The sequence below is a fragment of the Lepidochelys kempii genome, chromosome 23 (genome assembly GCF_965140285.1).
Source record: "Lepidochelys kempii isolate rLepKem1 chromosome 23, rLepKem1.hap1, whole genome shotgun sequence".
Lineage (NCBI taxonomy): Eukaryota > Metazoa > Chordata > Testudines > Cheloniidae > Lepidochelys > Lepidochelys kempii.
The window spans coordinates 11,463,363-11,485,687 of NC_136402.1; positions in this window are offsets into that span (position 1 = coordinate 11,463,363).

Here is a 22,325-nt window from a genome sequence, read left to right on the forward strand (position 1 = left end):
CGTCTCTCAGAGCATCTCTGCTAGCAGGAGACACTGGGTGAGGAAAGGAGCCCCCCCGCCCCACCCCCCCAAGCAGGGGCCATTCAGAAGACCCAGTGTGGGGGGAATAGGGCTGTGTCTGTACAATGTCTAGCACCGTGGGGCCCTGATCCGGGACTGAGGCCCCTGGGCACTACAGAAATACAAAGGAGAACAGCAGGGCTGGAGGATTTGTAGGCTCCATTTGAGGAGGGCTGGTTGCGTTGAGCCAGCAGTGAATCCCCAGTAACACAGAGCTCCGCTAGTGAGGGAAGATCTGTTTCATCTTCCCTACCTAGCACAGTTCACAGCTAAGCACGGACCAGCTGCAAGGATCCTGGCGGGCCCTGGTAAGGTTGGAGCAGCATTTTCAATGTTTGGAAAAAGCGAGATCTGTGCAATAGGCAACGTAGCTCCATCTGGGCACCAGCCAGCTCCTGTGCCCCAGAGAGCTCCCACAGCTCCCACTGAACCAGGGACGAAGGGGGCAGGAGGTTGGAAGAGAAGGTACAAGCCTGGGACCCAGGAGACCCATGTTCATTTCCCAGCTCTGCCACAGATGCTCTGTTTGGCTTCGGGCTAGTCCTTTCTTCCCTCTGTGCTGCGGTTCCCTGCCTCTACAGTGGGGGTAGCAGCCAGGCCCTGCCCTGCAGGGGGCAGTTAGAATAAATGCAATCGAGGTTGGGTAGTACTCGGATGCCAGGGGGATGAGGGCCAGGATGGTGCCTAAGACAGACCGAAAGCAAGGGGGAGCTACAGAGCCGGTGGTGAGAGGGGTTTGGCCTTTGACAATCTGCTCTGAGTGCCAGGGCTGCCAGACCCCAGACAGCCACTGGCATTGCCAGACCTCCCTGATCTACGGTGCTGCTGCTTTCCCTGCTTCTCGGAGTCACTACCTCCCCCTGGGCTGACACCCCCGCAGCAATCATCTCCTGGGGCTGCCGTGGCACTGAGCGTTAGCAAGGCCTGAGACTCAGTTGGGCGTGCGGCGGGGGAGGGGGAGGCTGCTATTAAAGCAGCTTCTGCGTCGTTGCAGCGGTGGGAGAGGAAGCAGAGACGGGACTGTTTGACACCCCATGGCCAAAGACCCCGGCAGCTTGGGACTGTTGGGTTCTGTCACCAGCCCTGGGAGGGGAGTGGGTGTGACGAAGTGGGACTGTTCTTAATGTTTCCTCTGAATAGTGGGGGGGTGCCTCAGTTTCCCCTAGGCAGTTCTTAAGTATCTAGGGGGTGGGGTAAGGGTGTCTGATGATTGCAGAGCCCTAGAGGGCAGGTGTGTGCAGGGGCCTGGACACAGAGAATGGCCGAAACCCTGTTTCCTGGCAACTGATGGCCTGGGCCCTTCCCCCCTGCAAGGTGAGAGCGAAAGGGTTGGAGAACAAAGGAATCCGGTGACCTCCTGGGCCGGAAAAGGGATAAAGCCCAGAGGAGGGCGGGGACTGGAGATAGTTTCACTTTGGGGCTGGCTGGGGACATTGAGTGAAGTGCAGACGTGGTTCTCTGGCTCACTGCCACCCAAAATGGACCCAGCTGAGGGCTCCTGTTCTCTGCACCTACAAGCTCTGAGTTAGACCATGTTCCTGTCGTCTAATAAACCTCTGTTTTACTGGCTGGCTGAGAGTCATGTCTGACTGTGAAGTTGGGGGGCAGGACCCTCTGGCTTCCCCAGGACTCCACCTGGGGAACTCCCAACTCCCAGCTCTTGCCCACAGCTGGGGATAGAGCCCAGGAGTCCTGGTTCCCAGCCGCCCTGCTCTAACCACTAGACACCACTCCCCTCCCAAAGCTGGGCCTAGAACCCAGGCACCTTTATTCATTGTCAGAAAGACGCAGGACCATCAGGACTGGCGGGGGGGGGGGTAGCTGTCCCGCTACAGGTGCCTGGGGGGGCAAGCCCCCTCCCACCCCTGGAAGAAAGGAAGGTTTGGTACCGATGCCGACGAGCCGGTCGAACCAGGAGGCGGTGAAGGGGAAGTGGTTCTGGATGGTCGGGTGGCGGGCCCCCAGCAGGTCCAGCAAGACAAACAGGCTCTGCAAGGAGGCAATGAGGGGTTAAATCTGTAGGGGCCCAGTCACCGCAGGAGGATCTGAGGGAGGGATTGGTACAAGATCCAGTGCAGACAGACTGAGCCCCCCGCCTACCCCGGACAGGCACCCTCACCATCTCCCTCCAGCCTGAAAGATCCCCCATGCAGAACTCCTCAGAGGGGCAGGCGGGCGGCTCTCACCATAGCCTGGAGCTGGCTGGTGCCCGGCTGGTGCTGAGCCTTGGCCATGGACAGCCCCATACAGGGAATCCCTCTCACTCCACTCCCGGAAGGCCTCCTCACCGTCCAGGAACAGCAGCTGCAGCGTCATCTCAAAGCCCTGGGGAGAGACACGGGGATCACTCAACACCTGGCACTGCTGGACAGGTGAGGGGACTGCACCCAGGACAGCAGCAGAGCTCGGGATAGAACCCAGGAGTCCCGGCTCCCATCCCCCCCGGTTTTGCACACTAGACTCCATTCCTTTCCCCAAGACAAGAGTAGAATCCCCAACCCAGGAAGCTCTCACCTGCTCCTTGGCCTTCAGCAGCTCCACGTCCAAGGCCGTGGCCAGTTCCAGCAGGATGGCACAGGGCACGGCCGAGTCGGTGGCCCCCAGGAAGGTGCGGCCCTATCTTTCCCAAGCTGCCACCCCACCGGGCTTGAAACATCACCAGCTCCATCCAGCCCAGGGACCACATGGACAGGTACTGGGGCTGGGATGGGGACTCTGTGGAATCTCAGATTAAAGGAGCACCTTTACATTTGGGATGGAGGGGCTAGCTGCAGAGCAGGGAGGTCTTTCCTAAATTCCCCAGGCTTACCCTGATCTGAAGGCTGTACAGAGGAAGCTCCCCAGCCAGCAGCTGCCTTATCAGAACTGTGTTCATTAGATAGATAGATAGATAGATAGATAGATAGATAGATAGATAGATAGATAGATAGATAGATAGATAGATTCAGGGTAATGTATCAGAATCTGGCCCTCACCCCATTGCACTCAGTGGGTTTCTCTTGTTTTACCCTGGGGGAGATGAGATCAGAACCCAAGACCGCCAGTTCCAAGAACTCCACAGTCCTGTGTTGTCACTGGATTTATTACCGAGGGGACATTAGACAAGGGGAGGCACCAGAATACCCCTCTGTGGGACAGAATGACAGACTGAGGGGCAGGGTTTGTGTCTCCAGCTTTGAAGTCCTGTGTCTTTGTGCACAGAATCATAGAATCATAGAATATCAGGGTTGGAAGGGACCCCAGAAGGTCATCTAGTCCAACCCCCTGCTCGAAGCAGGACCAATTTCCAGTTAAATCATCCCAGCCAGGGCTTTGTCAAGCCTGACCTTAAAAACCTCTAAGGAAGGAGATTTTACCACCTCCCTAGGTAACGCATTCCAGTGTTTCACCACCCTCTTAGTGAAAAAGTTTTTCCTTATATCCAATCTAAACCTCCCCCACTGCAACTTGAGACCATTACTCCTCGTTCTGTCATCTGCTACCATTGAGAACAGTCTAGAGCCATCCTCTTTGGAACCCCCTTTCAGGTAGTTGAAAGCAGCAATCAAATCCCCCCTCATTCTTCTCTTCTGCAGGCTAAACAATCCCAGCTCCCTCAGCCTCTCCTCATAAGTCATGTGTTCTAGACCCCTAATCATTTTTGTTGCCCTTCGCTGGACTCTCTCCAATTTATCCACATCCTTCTTGTAGTGTGGGGCCCAAAACTGGACACACTACTCCAGATGAGGCCTCACCAATGTCGAATAGAGGGGAACGATCACGTCCCTCGATCTGCTCACTATGCCCCTACTTATACATCCCAAAATGCCATTGGTCTTCTTGGCAACAAGGGCACACTGCTGACTCATATCCAGCTTCTCGTCCACTGTCACCCCTAGGTCCTTTTCTGCAGAACTGCTGCCTAGCCATTCGGTCCCTAGTCTGTAGCGGTGCATTGGATTCTTCCATCCTAAGTGCAGGACCCTGCACTTATCCTTATTGAACCTCATCAGATTTCTTTTGGCCCAATCCTCCAATTTGTCTAGGTCCTTCTGTATCCTATCCCTCCCCTCCAGCGTATCTACCACTCCTCCCAGTTTAGTATCATCCGCAAATTTGCTGAGAGTGCAATCCACACCATCCTCCAGATCATTTATGAAGATATTGAACAAAACCGGCCCCAGGACCGACCCTTGGGGCACTCCACTTGATACCGGCTGCCAACTAGACATGGAGCCATTGATCACTACCCGTTGAGCCCGACAATCTAGCCAGCTTTCTACCCACCTTATAGTGCATTCATCCAGCCCATACTTCCTTAACTTGCTGACAAGAATACTGTGGGAGACCGTGTCAAAAGCTTTGCTAAAGTCAAGAAACAATACATCCACTGCTTTCCCTTCATCCACAGAACCAGTAATCTCATCATAAAAGGCGATTAGATTAGTCAGGCATGACCTTCCCTTGGTGAATCCATGTTCCTGATCACTTTCCTCTCATGCAAGTGCTTCAGGATTGATTCTTTGCATGCAGAGCTCTGTGCAAAACCCACCATCTCTGTGAGCCCCAGGGCGGACGATGGCCCTGGGAAGAGCTGTGACCATCCTCTGAAAGAGTTGGTGCCAGGGCATAAGGGTTGCTCTGTACAAAGGAGGAGATTAAACTCCTCTGCAATACATATGTAACCCTTCTTCCAGTTCCAGCTCTGGCTTCAATATATAGGGGTTCCTCTCAAAATTATAACACAACACTGGCTTGAGCTCCCACCCAGAAATCTGGGAAAACTAAACACCAGCCCTGGGTGTTTCTAAGAAGCAATACTTCCTGTCTTGCAAGCACTGAGTCTGTGTGCGACAAAAGAAATATTTTATTAAGGGGAGAAGGAAGAATGGCATTAATTTGAGAAAACATGACAACAATGACTCAAACGTATGCAAAGAACAGGTAAATCCCTGGCCCCAGGTGGAGCAGTGACTTTGCCTCAGTTTCCCCCTTTCTGAAAGACCAGTGGACAAATGTCCCGTTAACACACCACTCCCCTTTCTGTCCATGACACCGCACTCTTAGTTTGCTGTCCACCATAAGTCAAGTCCTAGGGTCTAGGGGTGCCGTTAGGTGCATTCAGCTCCAGCCTTAGGGGAGGAATGCAGGAAAATCAAATGATGCCTCTGCCCACTCCGGTCACTGCCCACTCTGCCACTGCACACTGCTGTCACCTTCTGAAGCACTGCACTGCTCCAGCCCCAAGTGTTCTCAGCTCTTAGGTTATGGCTACATTACAAAAAATACCAGCAGCCACAAATCTCAAAGCCCAGGTCTACAGACTGGGGCTCTCATTATGGTACTAAAAATAGCCATGTAGTTGTTCCTACTGGGACTGGAGCCCAGGTTTCGGAGCCTGAGGAGGAATGTCCACACAGCCATTGTTAGGGCCGAAGCACAAGCCTGAGTCTGTAGACAAACCCTCAGTGATTTCACTGGGTAGTGCAGAGCTCCAGCTGCTGCTGCCGTTTCTGCACTGTCTGGACAGCAATTCTGTCCAACAATAACGAAGGCTCAGCCCTTAATCTAGCTTCTCGCAGACCAAATAATCACTGAGCAAAACCAAAATCCCCGTTGATCACTATCAAGTGTTTCTCCAAACACCAGAGGAAAAGAATCACAATTTTCCAAAACCCTAGAAGGAGGGATCACACCACCACACTGACAGAGCGAATTAGGTTCATCTTAAGGTGACCACATCTCTTAGGGAATATTACATACAGTGCTGCTGGCCTCTAGTCACACTGTGTGTTGTGGGCCTAGCACAGTCATGGATTAGAAACACAGACATGTGCGCACAGTGACTGATTCTGCACTGCATAGAGAAAAAACGTAACCCCTATATAACTGCTATTTCAATATAAGCAACTGCTTAGGTGTAACCCTTCTGCCGGGGGGAGTCAGCAGCAACCAGGGCTGGGTTCCTTTTGACAACACAACACAGAACCAGCTCGAGTCTCCACCCAGTAATCTGAAAAAAATTACACCCCCCACTTGGTACCTCTAAGAGCCAGTACGTCTCCTCTCACAAGCACTAAGTACATGTATAGAAGAGTTTCAGAGGAACAGCCGTGTTAGTCTGTATTCGCAAAAAGAAAAGGAGTACTTGTGGCACCTTAGAGACTAACCAATTTTTAACTAAATTGGTTAGTCTCTAAGGTGCCACAAGTACTCCTTTTCTTTTTATGTATAGAAGAGAAAACTTTTAATAAAAGGGGAAAGGAACCTGGCATTACTTGGGAAAACACCACAAGCATGATTTGAAAACATCTGACCATGAATAAAACACCCACCCCAGAGTACATTGGCAGCATCCGTTTCCTCAGTCTCTCACCTTGCAGTGTGACAGTCCGACAAACAAATGTCCCTTTAACACGCCAGTCCTCTCTCCCTCCACCACACCCCACTCACAGTTGTCCTTGGTCAGTGAAAACCCAGTGTTTGGAGGTGTGTTTGCGTGAGTTAACCTCCCACTCCGGGGGGAGGGGGGGCAGCACTGAGCAGTGATTCAGCAGCCTTCGCTGTGCCGCTGTTCACTCTGCATCGCTGTCTGCCTTTGTTCACTCCACAGCCGGCCACTCCACCATCATTGACTGCACCGCCAGCCACCCCCCAGTGTTCCCTCTGCCACTCTCCGGCGCTCTGCCATCAGTCACCCTGCCACGGCCCTCTCCACTGCAACCTCTCGGGTGTTTTGAAGTTCCACCACTTAACTCAGCTCTCAGCAATTCCAATTCTCAGTGATTCCAGCAGTTAGCGAGGCAACCTCGTTCACCAGAGACACTGTCCCACAACGGACCAAAGGCTTCATATTTAGACTGGGCTATCAGTGATGTCAGCTCGAGTGATCCAAACCAAGGGTATGGCTACACTACGAAATTAGGTCGAATTTATAGAAGTCGTTTTTTTAGAAATCGGTTTTATATATTCGAGTGTGTGTGTCCCCACAGAAAATGCTCTAAGTGCATTAAGTGCATTAACTCGGTGGAGCGCTTCCACAGTACCGAGGCTAGCGTCGACTTCCGGAGCGTTGCACTGTGGGTAGCTATCCCACAGTTCCCGCAGTCTCCGCTGCCCATTGGAATTCTGGGTTGAGATCCCAATGCCTGATGGGGCTAAAACATTGTCGCGGGTGGTTCTGGGTACATATCGTCAGGCCCCCGTTCCCTCCCTCCCCCCGTGAAAGCAAGGGCAGACAATCATTTCGCGCCTTTTTTCATGAGTTACCTGTGCAGACGCCATACCACTGCAAGCATGGAGCCCGCTCAGGTAACCGTCACCCTATGTCCCCTGGGTGCTGGCAGACGCGATACGGCATTGCTACACAGTAGCAGCAACCCCTTGCCTTGTGGCAGCAGACGGTACAGTACGACTGGTAGCCGTCATCGTCATGTCTGAGGTGCTCCTGGTCGCCTCTGTGAGGTCGATCAGGAGCGCCTGGGCAGACATGGGCACAGGGACTAAATTTGGAGTGACTTGAGCAGGTCATTCTCTTTAGTCCTGCAGTCAGTCCTATTGAACCGTCTTATGGTGAGCGGGCAGGCGATACGGACTGCTAGCAGTCGTACTGTACCATCTTCTGCCGAGCAGCCATGAGATGTGGATGGCATGCAGTCCTTCTGCACCGTCTGCTGCCAGCCAAAGATATAAAAGATAGATGGAGTGGATCAAAACAAGAAATAGACCAGATTTGTTTTGTACTCATTTGCTTCCCCCCCTCCCCTGTCTAGGGGACTCATTCTTCTAGATCACACTGCAGTCACTTACAGAGAAGGTGCAGCGAGGTAAATCTAGCCATGTATCAATCAGAGGCCAGGCTAACCTTCTTGTTCCAATAAGGACAATAACTTAGGTGCACCATTTCTTATTGGAACCCTCCGTGAAGTCCTGCCTGAAATACTCCTTGATGTAAAGCCACCCCCTTTGTTGATTTTAGCTCCCTGAAGCCAACCCTGTAAGCGCCCCTCCCAGCGTCAGAGCAATGGCAAACAATCGGGCATCTGAGAGTGCTGTCCAGAGCAGTCACAATGGAGCACTCTGATGGGGCTAAAACATTGTCGCGGGTGGTTCTGGGTACGTGTTGTCAGGCCCCCGTTCCCTCCCTCCCTCCGTGAAAGCAAGGGTAGACAATCATTTCGCGCCTTTTTTCATGAGTTACCTGTGCAGACGCCATACCACGGCAAGCATGGAGCCAGCTCAGGTAACCGTCACCCTATGTCTCCTGGGTGCTGGCAGACGCGGTACGGCTTTGCTGCACAGTAGCAGCAACCCATTGCCTTCTGGCAGCAGACGGTGCAATACGATTGGTAGTCGTCCTCGTCGTGTCCGAGGTGCTCCTGGCCACGTTGGCTGGGAGCGCCTGGGCAGACATGGGCGCAGGGACTAAATTTGGAGTGACTTGACCAGGTCATTCTCTTTAGTCCTGCAGTCCTATTGAACCGTCTTATGATGAGCGGGCAGGCGATACGGACTGCTAGCAGTCGTACTGTACCATCTTCTGCCAGGCAGGCAAGAGATGAGGATTGCTAGCAGTCGTATTGTACCATCTTATGCCAGGCAGGCAAGAGATGAAGATGGCTAGCAGTCGTACTGTACCATCTTCTGCCGAGCAGCCATGAGATGTGGATGGCATGCAGTCCTTCTGCACCGTCTGCTGCCAGCCAAAGATGTAAAAGATAGATGGAGTGGGTCAGAACAAGAAATAGACCAGATTTGTTTTGTACTCATTTGCCTCCTCCCCTGTCTAGATCACACTGCACTCACTCACAGAGAAGGTGCAGCGAGGTAAATCTAGCCATGTATCAATCAGAGGCCAGGCTAACCTCCTTGTTCCAATAACAACGATAACTTAGGTGCACCATTTCTTATTGGAACCCTCCGTGCAGTCCTGCCTGAAATACTCCTTGATGTACAGGCACACCCTTTGTTGATTTTAGCTCCCTGAAGCCAACCCTGTAAGCCGTGTCATCAGTCGCCCCTCCCTCCGTCAGAGCAACGGCAGACAATCGTTCCGCGCCTTTTTTCTGTGCGGATGCCATACCAAGGCAAGCATGGAGGCCGCTCAGCTCACTTTGGCAATTAGGAGCACATTAACCACCACACGCATTATCCAGCAGTATATGCAGCACCAGAACATGGCAACGCGATACCGGGCGAGGAGGCGACGTCAGCGCGGTCCCGTGAGTGATCAGGACATGGACACAGATTTCTCTGAAAGCATGGGCCCTGACAATGCATGCATCATGGTACTAATGGGGCAGGTTCATGCTGTGGAACGCCGGTTCTGGGCTCGGGAAACAAGCACAGACTGCTGGGACCGCATAGTGTTGCAGGTCTGGGACGATTCCCAGTGGCTACGAAACTTTCGCATGCGTAGGGGCACTTTCATGGAACTTTGTGACTTGCTTTCCCCTGCCCTGAAGCGCATGAATACCAAGATGAGAGCAGCCCTCACAGTTGAGAAGCGAGTGGCGATAGCCCTGTGGAAGCTTGCAACGCCAGACAGCTACCGGTCAGTTCGGAATCAATTTGGAGTGGGCAAATCTACTGTGGGGGCTGCTGTGATGCAAGTAGCCCACGCAATCAAAGATCTGCTGATATCAAGGGTAGTGACCCTGGGAAATGTGCAGGTCATAGTGGATGGCTTTGCTGCAATGGGATTCCCTAACTGTGGTGGGGCTATAGACGGAACCCATATCCCTATCTTGGCACCGGAGCACCAAGCCGCCGAGTACATAAACCGCAAGGGGTACTTTTCGATAGTGCTGCAAGCTCTGGTGGATCACAAGGGACGTTTCACCAACATCAACGTGGGATGGCCGGGAAAGGTGCATGATGCTCGCATCTTCAGGAACTCTGGTCTGTTTCAAAAGCTGCAGGAAGGGACTTTATTCCCAGACCAGAAAATAACTGTTGGGGATGTTGAAATGCCTATATGTATCCTTGGGGACCCAGCCTACCCCTTAATGCCATGGCTCATGAAGCCGTACCCAGGCAGCCTGGACAGTAGTCAGGAGCTGTTCAACTACAGGCTGAGCAAGTGCAGAATGGTGGTAGAATGTGCATTTGGACGTTTAAAGGCGCGCTGGCGCAGTTTACTGACTCGCTTAGACCTCAGCGAAACCAATATTCCCACTGTTATTACTGCTTGCTGTGTGCTCCACAATATCTGTGAGAGTAAGGGGGAGACGTTTATGGCGGGGTGGGAGGTTGAGGCAAATCGCCTAGCTGCTGGTTACGCGCAGCCAGACACCAGGGCGGTTAGAAGAGCACAGGAGGGTGCGGTACGCATCAGAGAAGCTTTGAAAACCAGTTTCATGACTGGCCAGGCTACGGTGTGAAAGTTCTGTTTGTTTCTCCTTGATGAAACCCCCCGCCCCTTGGTTCACTCTACTTCCCTGTAAGCTAACCACCCTCCCCTCCTCCCTTTAATCATTGCTTGCAGAGGCAATAAAGTCATTGCTGCTTCACAGTCATGCATTCGTTATTCATTCATCACACAAATAGGGAGATGACTACCAAGGTAGCCCAGGAGGGGTGGTGGAGGAGGGAAGGAAAATGCCACACAACACTTTAAGCACAGCACTTTAAAAGTTTACAACTTTAAAATTTATTGAATGACAGCCTTCTTTTTTTTTGGGCAATCCTCTGTGGTGGAGTGGCTGGTTGGCCGGAGGCCCCCCCACCGCATTCTTGGGCGTCTGGGTGTGGAGGCTATGGAACTTGGGGAGGAGGGCGGTTGGTTACAGAGGGGCAGCAGTGGCAGTCTGTGCTCCAGCTGCCTTTGCTGCAGCTCAACCATACACTGGAGCATACTGGTTTGGTCCTGCAGCAGCCTCAGCATTGAATCCTGCCTCCTCTCATCACGCTGCCGCCACATTTGAGCTTCAGCCCTGTCTTCAGCCCGCCACTTACTCTCTTCAGCCCGCCACTTACTCTCTTCAGCCCGCCACCTCTCCTCCCGGTCATTTTGTGCTTTCCTGCACTCTGACATTATTTGCCTCTACGCATTCGTCTGTGCTCTGTCAGTGTGGGAGGACAGCATGAGCTCGGAGAACATTTCATCGCGAGTGCGTTTTTTTTTCTTTCTAAGCTTCACTAGCCTCTGGGAAGGAGAAGATCCTGTGATCATTGAAACACATGCAGCTGGTGGAGAAAAAAAGGGACAGCGGTATTTAAAAAGACACATTTTATAAAACAGTCGCTACACTCTTTCAGGGTAAACCTTGCTGTTAACATTACATACATAGCACATGTGCTTTCGTTACAAGGTCGCATTTTGCCTCCTCCCACCGTGTGACTACCCCCTCAACCTTCCCCTCTCCCTGTGGCTAACAGCGGGGAACATTTCTGTTTAGCCACAGGCAAACAGCCCAGCAGGAATGGGCTCCTCTGAGTGTCCCCTGAAGAAAAGCACTCTATTTCAACCAGGTGACCATGAATTATATCTCACTCTCCTGAGGATAACACAGAGAGATAAAGAATGGATTTTGGTTGAATGCCAGCAAACATACACTGCAATGCTTTGTTCTACAGTGATTCCCGAGTACGTGTTACTGGCCTGGAGTGGTAAAGTGTCCTACCATGAAGGACGAAATAAGGCTGCCCTCCCCAGAAACCTTTTGCAAAGGCTTTAGGACTACATCTAGGAGAACCGCAAATGCCAGGGCAAAGTAATCCTTTCACATGCTTGCTTTTAAACCATGTATAGCATTTTAAAAGGTACGCTCACCAGAGGTCCCTTCTCCGCCTGCTGGGTCCAGGAGGCAGCCTTGGGTGGGTTCGTGTAGCCAGACAGACAGCCCCCCCCCCCCCTCAGACCAGCATTGCTGGAAACACAGGAGGAAGCAGGAACAGGGCACTTAACATATATTCCAGCACAGCCTTTGAAGCTGTGAAAGCACAGGTGTGCTGCTACAATGTGCCTCTGGGAACAGATACAAGGATTAAGCTCACAGCAGGCAGAGGCCCTGTGACAGACATGGCTCTTAGCCCCAACTAAATAGCGTGATGCACACACACCAACATCCTAGGTGGGAAAATATTTACCCTGATAAAAGAAATGTCCAGTAGTCGAAACTTATTGTTTCTCTCCCTTGCAAGTGTAAACTACTCTTGCAAAAGCTGGCGTCACCCCGACAGACCAGCCTCAATTTGGCATAAGAAAGGAGAAAGAGAATAAAGGAGTACAGAGGTATAAGTAGGGGATCTACAGCACCATGATTTCTGAGAGCTTTTCACTATCTATCTGCTGGTCAGATAAGTGACAGCCTCCCAAGGCTTCTGCAGCTAAGAGGGTCCCTACGCCTTGTCCCTTATTCGTCTTTCCGCGGAATTGAGTGACCGATCCTGGCTTGGCACCGCTGGAATCGAGAGATGCAAGGAGGGTAAGAAGCACCCACACCTGATCTCCTATCTTTAGTGTACACATATTTTGAAATAGAGCTCTATACTTTGTTTTCTTTCTTTGGGATTGTGGCTTCAGTTTTGTAACTTGTTTGTGTGTGTAACATCTCTACATTTAAATAAGTAGGCACTAGCAATTTTGTAACCACATGATTAGAATCTAGCTTAATAAATTTTGGTAACCATTTATGCATAAGCCTGACTTGTTTTCTCTGGTTTACTGTAAAGCAGCCAACACAATTAAAGAACCTCAGCCGTTTTGGCTCTAAAGCCTGGCCATTAGGTGAGAGTACTAAGAGCCTAGCGTTGAGTTGTGCCGCCTCCACGGGGCAAACTCTTGGGGCACCTGTCAGTCAATCCTGGCTGCCCGCTGCGAAGGAGCTCTGAGCTCTAGCAGTTAAAGTCACGGGTGTGGAGAGGCTCTTAGTGCTGCCATTGGGGCACCTGTCAGTCAGTATTGACTGCCCGCTGCGAAGGAGCTCTGAGCTCTAGCAGTTAAAGTCACGGGTGGTTAGGACCTTGGGGCATCCGTCAGCCTAGCCCGGGCTGCCCGCCGCGAAGGGACAGTGCGTCCTAGCGGTTAAAGTCACGGATGGTATAAACGGGCATAGCTGGCACCTCACCAAACATCCTTGGCCGTCGGCTAACAGTTCGGGGGGTACTGGCTCCAGGTCTAGGGTGAGAAACAGTTCCTGGCTGTCGGGAAAACCGGTTTCTCCGCTTGCTTGCTGTGAGCTATCTACAACCTCCTCCTCCTCATCATCTTCTTCGTCCCCAAAACCTACTTCCGTATTGCCTCCATCTCCATTGAAGGAGTCAAACAACACAGCTGGGGTAGTGGTGGCTGAACCCCCTAAAATGGCATGCAGCTCATCATAGAAGCGGCATGTTTGGGGCTCTGACCCAGAGCGGCTGTTCGCCTCTCTGGTTTTCTGGTAGGCTTGCCTCAGCTCCTTCAGTTTCACGCGGCACTGCTTCGGGTCCCTGTTATGGCCTCTGTCCTTCATGCCCTGGGAGATTTTGACAAAGGTTTTGGCATTTCGAAAACTGGAACGGAGTTCTGATAGCACGGATTCCTCTCCCCAAACAGTGATCAGATCCCGTACCTCCCGTTCGGTCCATGCTGGAGCTCTTTTGCGATTCTGGGACTCCATCATGGTCACCTGTGCTGATGAGCTCTGCATGGTCACCTGCAGCTTGCCACGCTGGCCAAACAGGAAATGAGATTCAAAAGTTCGCGGTTCTTTTCCTGTCTACCTGGCCAGTGCATCTGAGTTGAGAGTGCTGTCCAGAGCGGTCAGAATGGAGCACTCTGGGATAGCTCCCGGAGGCCAATACCATCGAATTGTGTCCACAGTACCCCAAATTCAAGCCGGAACGTCGATTTAAGCGCTAATCCACTTGTCAGGGGTGGAGTAAGGAAATCGATTTTAAGAGCCCTTTAAGTCGAAATAAAGGGCTTCATTGTGTGGACGGGTGCAGGTTTAAATCGATTTAACGCTGCTAAATTCAACCTAAAGTCCTAGTGTAGACCAGGGCCAAGAGACTCTCAACTGGGCCTTAAGAAGCTCTGTTATTAAACAGTGCAGAGTCAAATGGCACGTAAAGCCAGATGGGCACAAATACCCCCTCACATCTCCGCTGGCCTTTGGCACCCCTACTTCCTGCTTATTGAATGCAGTTAACTTGAGAGTGACCCCCTCATTCATGGCACACCAAGGCCAGTTCTGCTCCCTTTGATTCACAAAAGGATAACCACACTTTATTACCTCTGCCTCCGCAATAACAAAGTGATTTGCAATCCAACACCAGACAAAAGTGATCATTTGGGCAAAGCAGCCCCATCATGTTGCTCACCTAGGCAGAGTGGGTGTGTCTATTCAAACATGGTCAGTTCCTGATGTCTTCTCCCCAGCTCATCACTAGGTGTTGGGAAAGCTCATTCAGAGCCTGCTTACATAAGAACCTATAACTGCAATTTCACATAAACAGACTGAACACTCTGCGCAATGCGTTCAAATGCATCACACATCCAATGAGGCTAACAACATTTCCTTATCCCTGTATCCAAGGGGTGCCTAGCTAGACATGAGATAATATGATGGGTGACTTGTCCAATGAAGGGGGAGCAATAGCTGTTGATTTGGCAAAGGCAGGGGGGAACCCTTCCCCCAGGGGGAGCTGCAGAGCTTCCCAGGAGGATGCTCCTTCTCTGGGGACACACACAGAAGTCAGGCCTCGGTGACTACAGCATCGGCACTGCACCCCCCCTGGAGATTACAGTGGCCATAAATCTTGAGCTGTGGGGGGAGAGTCCCAATTGCTGAGTCATTGTTTCCACCTTGTCACTTCCCCTGGGTGCCCATTTCACCCCCTGCCCCAACAGACTCTCATTGTACTCACACAGGTAGAAACTACTCCAGTGGGCTTGAAACACCACCGACTCCAGCCAGCCCGGGGACCACACACACAGGTAAAGTTGGGCCTCAATGGAACTTTGTGGAATCACAGACTAAGGGGGTACCTTATAGATCTGGGGGGGGAGAGGGAGGATCCCTGCGCCTGGGAGTGCCACAGAGCAGGGAGGTCTTTCATAGGGGGATGCTTTCCTTGGCTGCTCCTGATCTGGGGATGCATAGAGGAGTCGGGACTTAGGGGCTGCCCAGCCAGCTCCTACCTTGTCAGAGTTGCATTCATTAATAGATCAATAGGTAGGTAGGTAGGTAGAGAGATAGATAGATATGGGGCAATGGATCAGAACCCATCTCTGACCCCACTGCAGTCACGAGGTAACTCCAGATTTATACTGGCAGAACTGAGATCAGAATCCAGCCCAGATACTTCCAAGAACTCCACAGACCTGTGCTGTTGCTGGGTTTATAAGGCAGGGAACATTAGACAAGGGGAGGCAGCTGAATGCCCTAGGGCTGGGCACAGAGAGATCAAATGACAGACAGACAGACTGAGGAGCAAGGGTATATGTCTCCCCCATAGAAGTCCTGTGTCTTTGTGCATACAGAGTTCTATCCCAAACCCTCCATCTCTGTGAGCCCCAGGGAGGTAATGGCCATGGGGTGCACCGTGACCATCCAGCGTGAGTGTAGGTACCAGGCTGAGGGTTGTTCTGTACAAAGGAGGAGACCACGCCACGCTGCGTCACATGGAAAGTCCTGCAGACATGACTGCATTTCCCATCCGCAGTGTTATACAGGATGACAGCAGGAGCTACACCTGACGTTATGGCAGCACATCACAAGCCTTCGTCTGGTCAGATCCCAGTGACCCTGTGGAGCTGGTCGTGAGAGGTGAGGGGCCTGGTTTGGAGTCCCCGCTCTCAGCCCTGTACCCAGCCCAGCCTTCACAGAGTCTATGCCCCAAGGAGATGCTCACAGCCAGGATCTGCCTGGGGCCTTACAGAGGGGATGCCCAGTGTGGGATCAGGAAAACAGTGGATTTGTCATGCAGCCAGGGGAAGCTGCAGCAGCAGCTGTTGATGTAAGCCAGAGGGAAGGGGGAACGCTGCCCCCAGGGCAAGCTGCAGAACAGTGAGGCCTTTCCCAGGGGGATGCTCCCTAACAGAGTATGCCCAGAGAAGTCAGGGCCAGCAGCTGCAGAACCAGTCCCTTCCCCAGCTGATAAAATCCACTAACCCCCTGGAGGTTAAAGTGACCATAAAGGCTGAGTTGAGGGGGGAGGGGCCCAATTGCTGAGTCGCTTTTTCTACCTCTTAGCTCCCCCTGATTGCCCATTTCATCCCCTGCCCTGACAGGCTCTCATTCTAAACCTACAGGTGAAAACAACCTCACTGGGCTTGAAACATCACCATATCCAATCAGCCCAGGGACCACACGGACAGGTACCTGAGTGGGGAAATCATGCCTCAGAAATCTACTACAATGCTTTGAAGGGGTCCACAAGCATGTGGACAAGGGTGATCCAGTGGGTATAGTGTAATTAGATTTTGAGAAAGCCTTTCACAAGTTCCCTCACCAAAGGCTTTTAAGCAAAGTAAGTTCTCATGGGATAAGAGGGAAGGTCCTCTCCTGGATCAGTAACTGGTTAAGAGATAGGAAACAAAGGGTAGGAATAAATGGTCAATTATCAGAATGGAGAGAGTAAATAGTGATGTCTCCCAGGGATGTGTACTGGGACCAATATTATTCAATATATTCATAAATTATTTGGGAAAAGGGGTAAACAGTGAGGTGGTAAAATTTGAAGATGACACAAAATGACTCAAGATAGTTAAGTCCCAAGCGGACCATTAAGAGTTACAAAGGGATCTCACAAAACTGGGTGTGTGGGCAACAAAATGGCAGATGAAATTCCATGTTGATAAATGCAAAGTAATGCTCATTGGAAAACATAATCCAAACTATACATATAAAATGGTGGGGTCTAAATTAACTGTTATCATTCAGGAAAGAGATCGTAGAGTCATTATGGATAGTTCTTTGAAAATATCCACTCAATGTGCAGCAGCAGTCAAAAATGTGAACAGAATTTAGGGAATCATTAAGAAAGGGATAGATAATAAGACAGAAAATATCATACTGCCCCTCTATAAATCCATGGTATGCCCACATCTTGAATACTGTGTGCAGATGTTGTTGCCCCATATCAAAAAAGATATGCTGGAATTGGAAAAGGTACAGAAAAGGGCAACAAAAATGATTGGGGGGCATGGAACAGTTCCATAAGAGGGAAGATTAATAAGACAGGGACTTTTCAGCTTGGAAAAGAGACAACTAACCGGGGGAGGGGGGGGGGAGAGGGGGAGAGGGGGATGGTAGAGGTCTGTAAAATCATGACTGGTGTTGAGAAAGTAAATAAGGCAGTGTTATTTACTCCTTCTCATAACATAAGAACCAGGGGTCACCAAATGAAATTACTAGGCAGCGGGTTTAAAACAAACAAAAGGAAGTACTTCTTCACACAACACATAGTCAACCTGTGGAACTCTTTGCCAGACGATGTTGTGAAGGCCAAGACTATAACAGCGTTCCAAAAAAACCCCCCTAGATAAATTGATGGAGGATAGGCTAATCCATGGCTATTAGCCAAGATGGGCAGGAATGGTGTCCCTAGCCTCTGTTTGCTAGAAGCTGGGAATGGGTGACATGGGATGGGTCACTTGTTGATTACCTGTTCTGTTCATTCCTTCTGGGGCACCTGGCATTGGCCACTGTCCGAAGACAGGTTACTGGGCTAGATGGACCTTTGGTCTTACATAGTATGGCCACTCTTATGTTCTTATGGGATAGGGACTCTGTGGAATCACAGATTAAAGGGGACTAGATCTGAGGGAGGCAGAGGCGGGATCCCTGACCCCAGGGTTAGCTGCAGAGCAGAGAGGTCTTTCAGGTCTGTTCCTGTTCTGGGGGCGCACAGAGGAGTTGGGGCTCAGAGGCTGCCCAGCTGGCCTCTTCCATCTCCTGAGATAGAGTGACCGGCCCCCTGTGCATGGAGACATGAGGTCTGGCCCCTGGCACTGAAATAAAGTCATTTACTGCTCCCCCAACCCCGGGGTGTCTGTCCTGGTCTCTCTCTGGAGCTTCAGTTCTCTGTTGCCTCAGTCCCTGCAGTAGGGTCCCCCACTCTATACATCACTCGGCTCCCTCCCCCAGCTCTTACCCCCTCCCCAGTAGCTGATCCCATCTCTGTAGGGATGGACCCTACAGTCCTGGATCCCATCTGCCCCCTCGGACCTTCTTCCCAGCTCTCCTGGGCCCTGCTGGGTCACCAGAAGGATTTTTCTCCACCCCCCCATCACCCCTCCTCAGCCTGGTGGGGGGGGGGAGTGTCTCCCAGCACCCCAGTCTCTGAAGAGCCCCCAGAATCCTCCCAGAATTTCCAGAGCATTCTCTGCCCTATATATCCCCTGGGTGGCTCCTGCCCCTACCGATGGAGCTGCCCCTCAGGCCATCAGGGGCAGAATTGTTCTTCCCAACCCTGCTGAGCCATGGCAGCACGAGCTGGTGTGTGTGGGGGGGTGATGCTCTGTACCTCGGGGGAACATCCTACACCCCCATGTTCATCCTTGTAAAATGACTGTGTGGTATCCAATCCAAAGTTTGTCATGTCGGCTGTCTTCGAATGGAGAATCCAGTACGTCCTTTGGTCTATTGTTCCAGTGTTAATTACTCTCTCTCAACAAATTGTTGCTGTATTTTCAGTCTGAATTTGTTTGGCTTCAACTTCCAGCCAATGCATCTTGTTATACCTTTAAAAAGTGTTGCATTCTAATAGTTGATGTTTAACATCCTCGCTAGGTGCAACTGGAATAGAAAGTATTTCACTATTACTGTAGGATATGGGTACGTCATTCCACTTCTTCTCAAATACAGAACAGAAAGATTTGTAATACTTCTCCTTTTTCTGCATCATGATTTACAGTTGTACCATCCTCATCTCCAACTGCACTAAAACTGATTGCTAGGATATTTTGTTTTCCATATGTTTCAAGAACTCCTTATTGTCCTTATCCTAAAATGCCACAGATTTTTCATTGATATTGTTAGATTTTTCTTATCAAGTGTCTACAATTCCTAACTCCTCAGTTGCACCTATTGAGATGAAGTTCCCCATTTCCTAGTTGTTTAATATTATTATTTGTTATTTCTGCTTTCACTTCCACTGATAACCAGGATGGGGGTTTAGCTGAAGAAGCCACTTTCACAATTTGCTGAATTTTGTGTTTTGGGGGCATCTGATACATCTTAAACCACGCCCCAGCATTGGTCACATTTAGGGTTGCCAACTTTCTATTTGCAGACAACCGGACCTCCCTTCCCTGCCTCTTTCCCAAAGTCCCTGTCCCTTTCCCACCGCTTTTCACAAGACCCCGCCCCTGCCCCATCCTTTCCCTCAAGCCCCTACCCCTGTTCGCTCCTCTCCTCCCCATCCCCCCATCGCTGCTCTCTCTCCTCCCCCTTCCTTGTAGCTGGCTCCTCTCCTCTCCACTTCCCTTCTCTACTCCCACTGTGATCCCTCTGACACAGAGCTGCAGCCTGACATGAAGTCTCCTGCCTGCCCAGATGCAAGTAGGAGGCGGCCCCAGCTGAGCGGGGTCTGGCTCGGGTTGATGACCCGGCACCTCTCCCTTCCCGCCCGCAGTAACCAGACTATTGGTGTCTGGTCAGTACATCTGACTGGACACTGCCAAGTCCCCTTTTTGACCGGACTTTCTGGTTGAAAATTGGGTACCTGGCAACCCTAGTCACATTTTCATCGGTCACAACAAGGTCTAATATCCAATTACCCTGACTAGGTTGCAATATTTATTTTTATTTACTCTGGGATGAAAGATGCGAATGTAGCCCCTGATCTAACTGCAGCCCTCAGGGAGCTAAAAGAAAAGGAGGACTTGTGGCACCTTAGAGACTAACCAATTTATTTGAGCATAAGCTTTCGTGAGCTACAGCTCACTTCATCGGATGAAGTGAGCTGTAGCTCACGAAAGCTTATGCTCAAATGAATTGGCTAGTCTCTAAGGTGCCACAAGTACTCCTTTTCTTTTTGTGAATACAGACTAACACGGCTGTTACTCTGAAACCTGAGGGGAGCTGAGATCAGAATCTAGCCCTGTTGCCTTTGCAGGCGATGAGTGACTCTGGCTTGACCCCGGGCAACCTGATCAGGGTGCAGGATATTGTTTCCATTTTGGAGTGAAGGTTCAGGTCTCAGCTCCTCTTTTCCCTGACTCAGCTCCCCATTATTAAGACAAACGTTCCCCCAGCCCTCTGGCCCCTTTGGTACTCAGCACCCAGCCTCTCACGCTGCCTGAACAGCCAACTCACCCTTGTCTCCGATCCTGCCCCACTGACACAAGTGCTGGCCTCAGACCCTTGCCCAAGCTGGCACTCATAGAAAAAAAGGGCAGTGAGCTCACACCACATGATGGGACCCCTCAGTGCTGCTCCAAATACCCCAGTCCCCAGCTCCATGGAGCCTGATGCCCCAGGAGCTCAAATGAGGAACTGAGCAGGGGGCGGCAGGCACAGGGAGCCTGTGATGCTCAGTGAGAGCAAACCAAGGTCCCTGCCACTCCCAACAAACCACATCCCCATCAACTGCTGCCCACGTCTCTGTGCTGCACAGGGGACACCCAGGGGAACTGGGGGGATGAGCTGTGTTAATTCCACCAACCTGACCAGACCAGAATCTGGGTGCAAGCTGTTACCCCCAACTCTGCTGGATCTGGGACTGTAGGGGTCTGGTGGTCAGAGCATGTGTTACACTGCCAGACCAGGGATGGTTTTAAACATGGAATTTTATTAAACTTAATGTCCAACTCCCCAAACAAACGCAGGCTGCAACCCGCTGGGTCCCCCTGGAGAACGACAGAAACCCTCCTGGGGGTGCAGCTTGCATCCCCACTGTTCCTCTTTAGCCTCGCTAGCAGATCTCCAAACCCTTAAAGGGACAGGGCACAGCCTTAGAGATACAGGATGCAGGTATGTAGAACCCTGACATTCCCATATCAGTGCTACACTCCTCTGTGGAAATATAATATCCCCCAAATATTCCCATTAACAAAATATAAAACATTCCGTCTAGCCATTTGGCTTATTAGCAGACACCTACGACTTCCTCAAGCTCATGCTTTCGGTCTCAGATGAGCTTTTGTCTTGCTCCTTTTTCATCAGATCTGGAAACTTTTGCATCTCTCTTTGGTTTAATTCACATTAAACAGGAAATGTCTGTCTCACGTGTTGTTCCATTGCCCAACCAAATAGCCAGTTCTGAACAGTTTACATTCATAAGATCTGAGGATCTCTGGGAAATACCAGCTCCCACATGGTAAGTGGTATAACCATGTAAGACAGTCATTAGACATAAAAAACATCTACTCAAGAAACATAGAACTAACTATGTAGTGCTATCGACCCCTTTTCTAGAGCAATATCCAAACCAGAAGCCAATGTCTCTTCATTTACATTAATCTTGGAGAGAATGCAGGGTAAGATACAGGAAGAGGTACTAGGTACAGCATGTAAACGCAAGGATAAACCCATGGTGCCTTCACCAGTAGCTGGAATTAGACACTGATGAGTAGGTTCATAGGTCAGTGTCTGGGGGGCTCTTTCATAGATTCATAGATATTTAGGTCAGAAGGGACCATTATGATCATCTAGTCTGACCTCCTGCACAATGCAGGCCACAGAATTTCACCCACCACTCCTAAAAATGACCTCACACCTATATCTGTGCTATTGAAGTCCTCAAATTGAGGTTTGAAGACCTCAAGGAGCAGAGAATCCTCCAGCAAGTGACCCGTGCCCCATGCTACAGAGGAAGGCGAAAAACCTCCAGGGCCTTCCAATCTGTTTCCTCTATGAGGTCCTCATTACTCACCAAGACCAAATCTAAAATAGCATCCCCTCTAGTCGGTTCAGCAACTACTTGTTGAAGGAATCCATCAGCTATCGCATCTAGGAAAATCTGAGCCCTATTATTATTACTAGCACTCGTCCTCCAGTCTATATCTGGGAAGTTAAAGTCTCCCATGATCACACAGTTTCCATTAGTATTTACTTTATTAAAAACATTAAAAAGGGCTCTATCCATATCCAAATTAGATCCCGGCGGTCTATAGCACACCCCAAGCACTATCCCAGGGGAGGCTCTAATAGTTTTCTTCCCCAATTTAATTGTTGCCCAAACAGACTCAGTCATATCCATTTCATCGCTTCTTATTTCTTTACGTTCTATCTCATCATTGATATACAGTGCTACTCCACCACCTTTACCTTTATTTCGGTCTTTCCTAAACAGCACATACCCTTCAATACCTGTAGCCCAGTCATGACTACTATTCCACCAGGTCTCTGTTATAC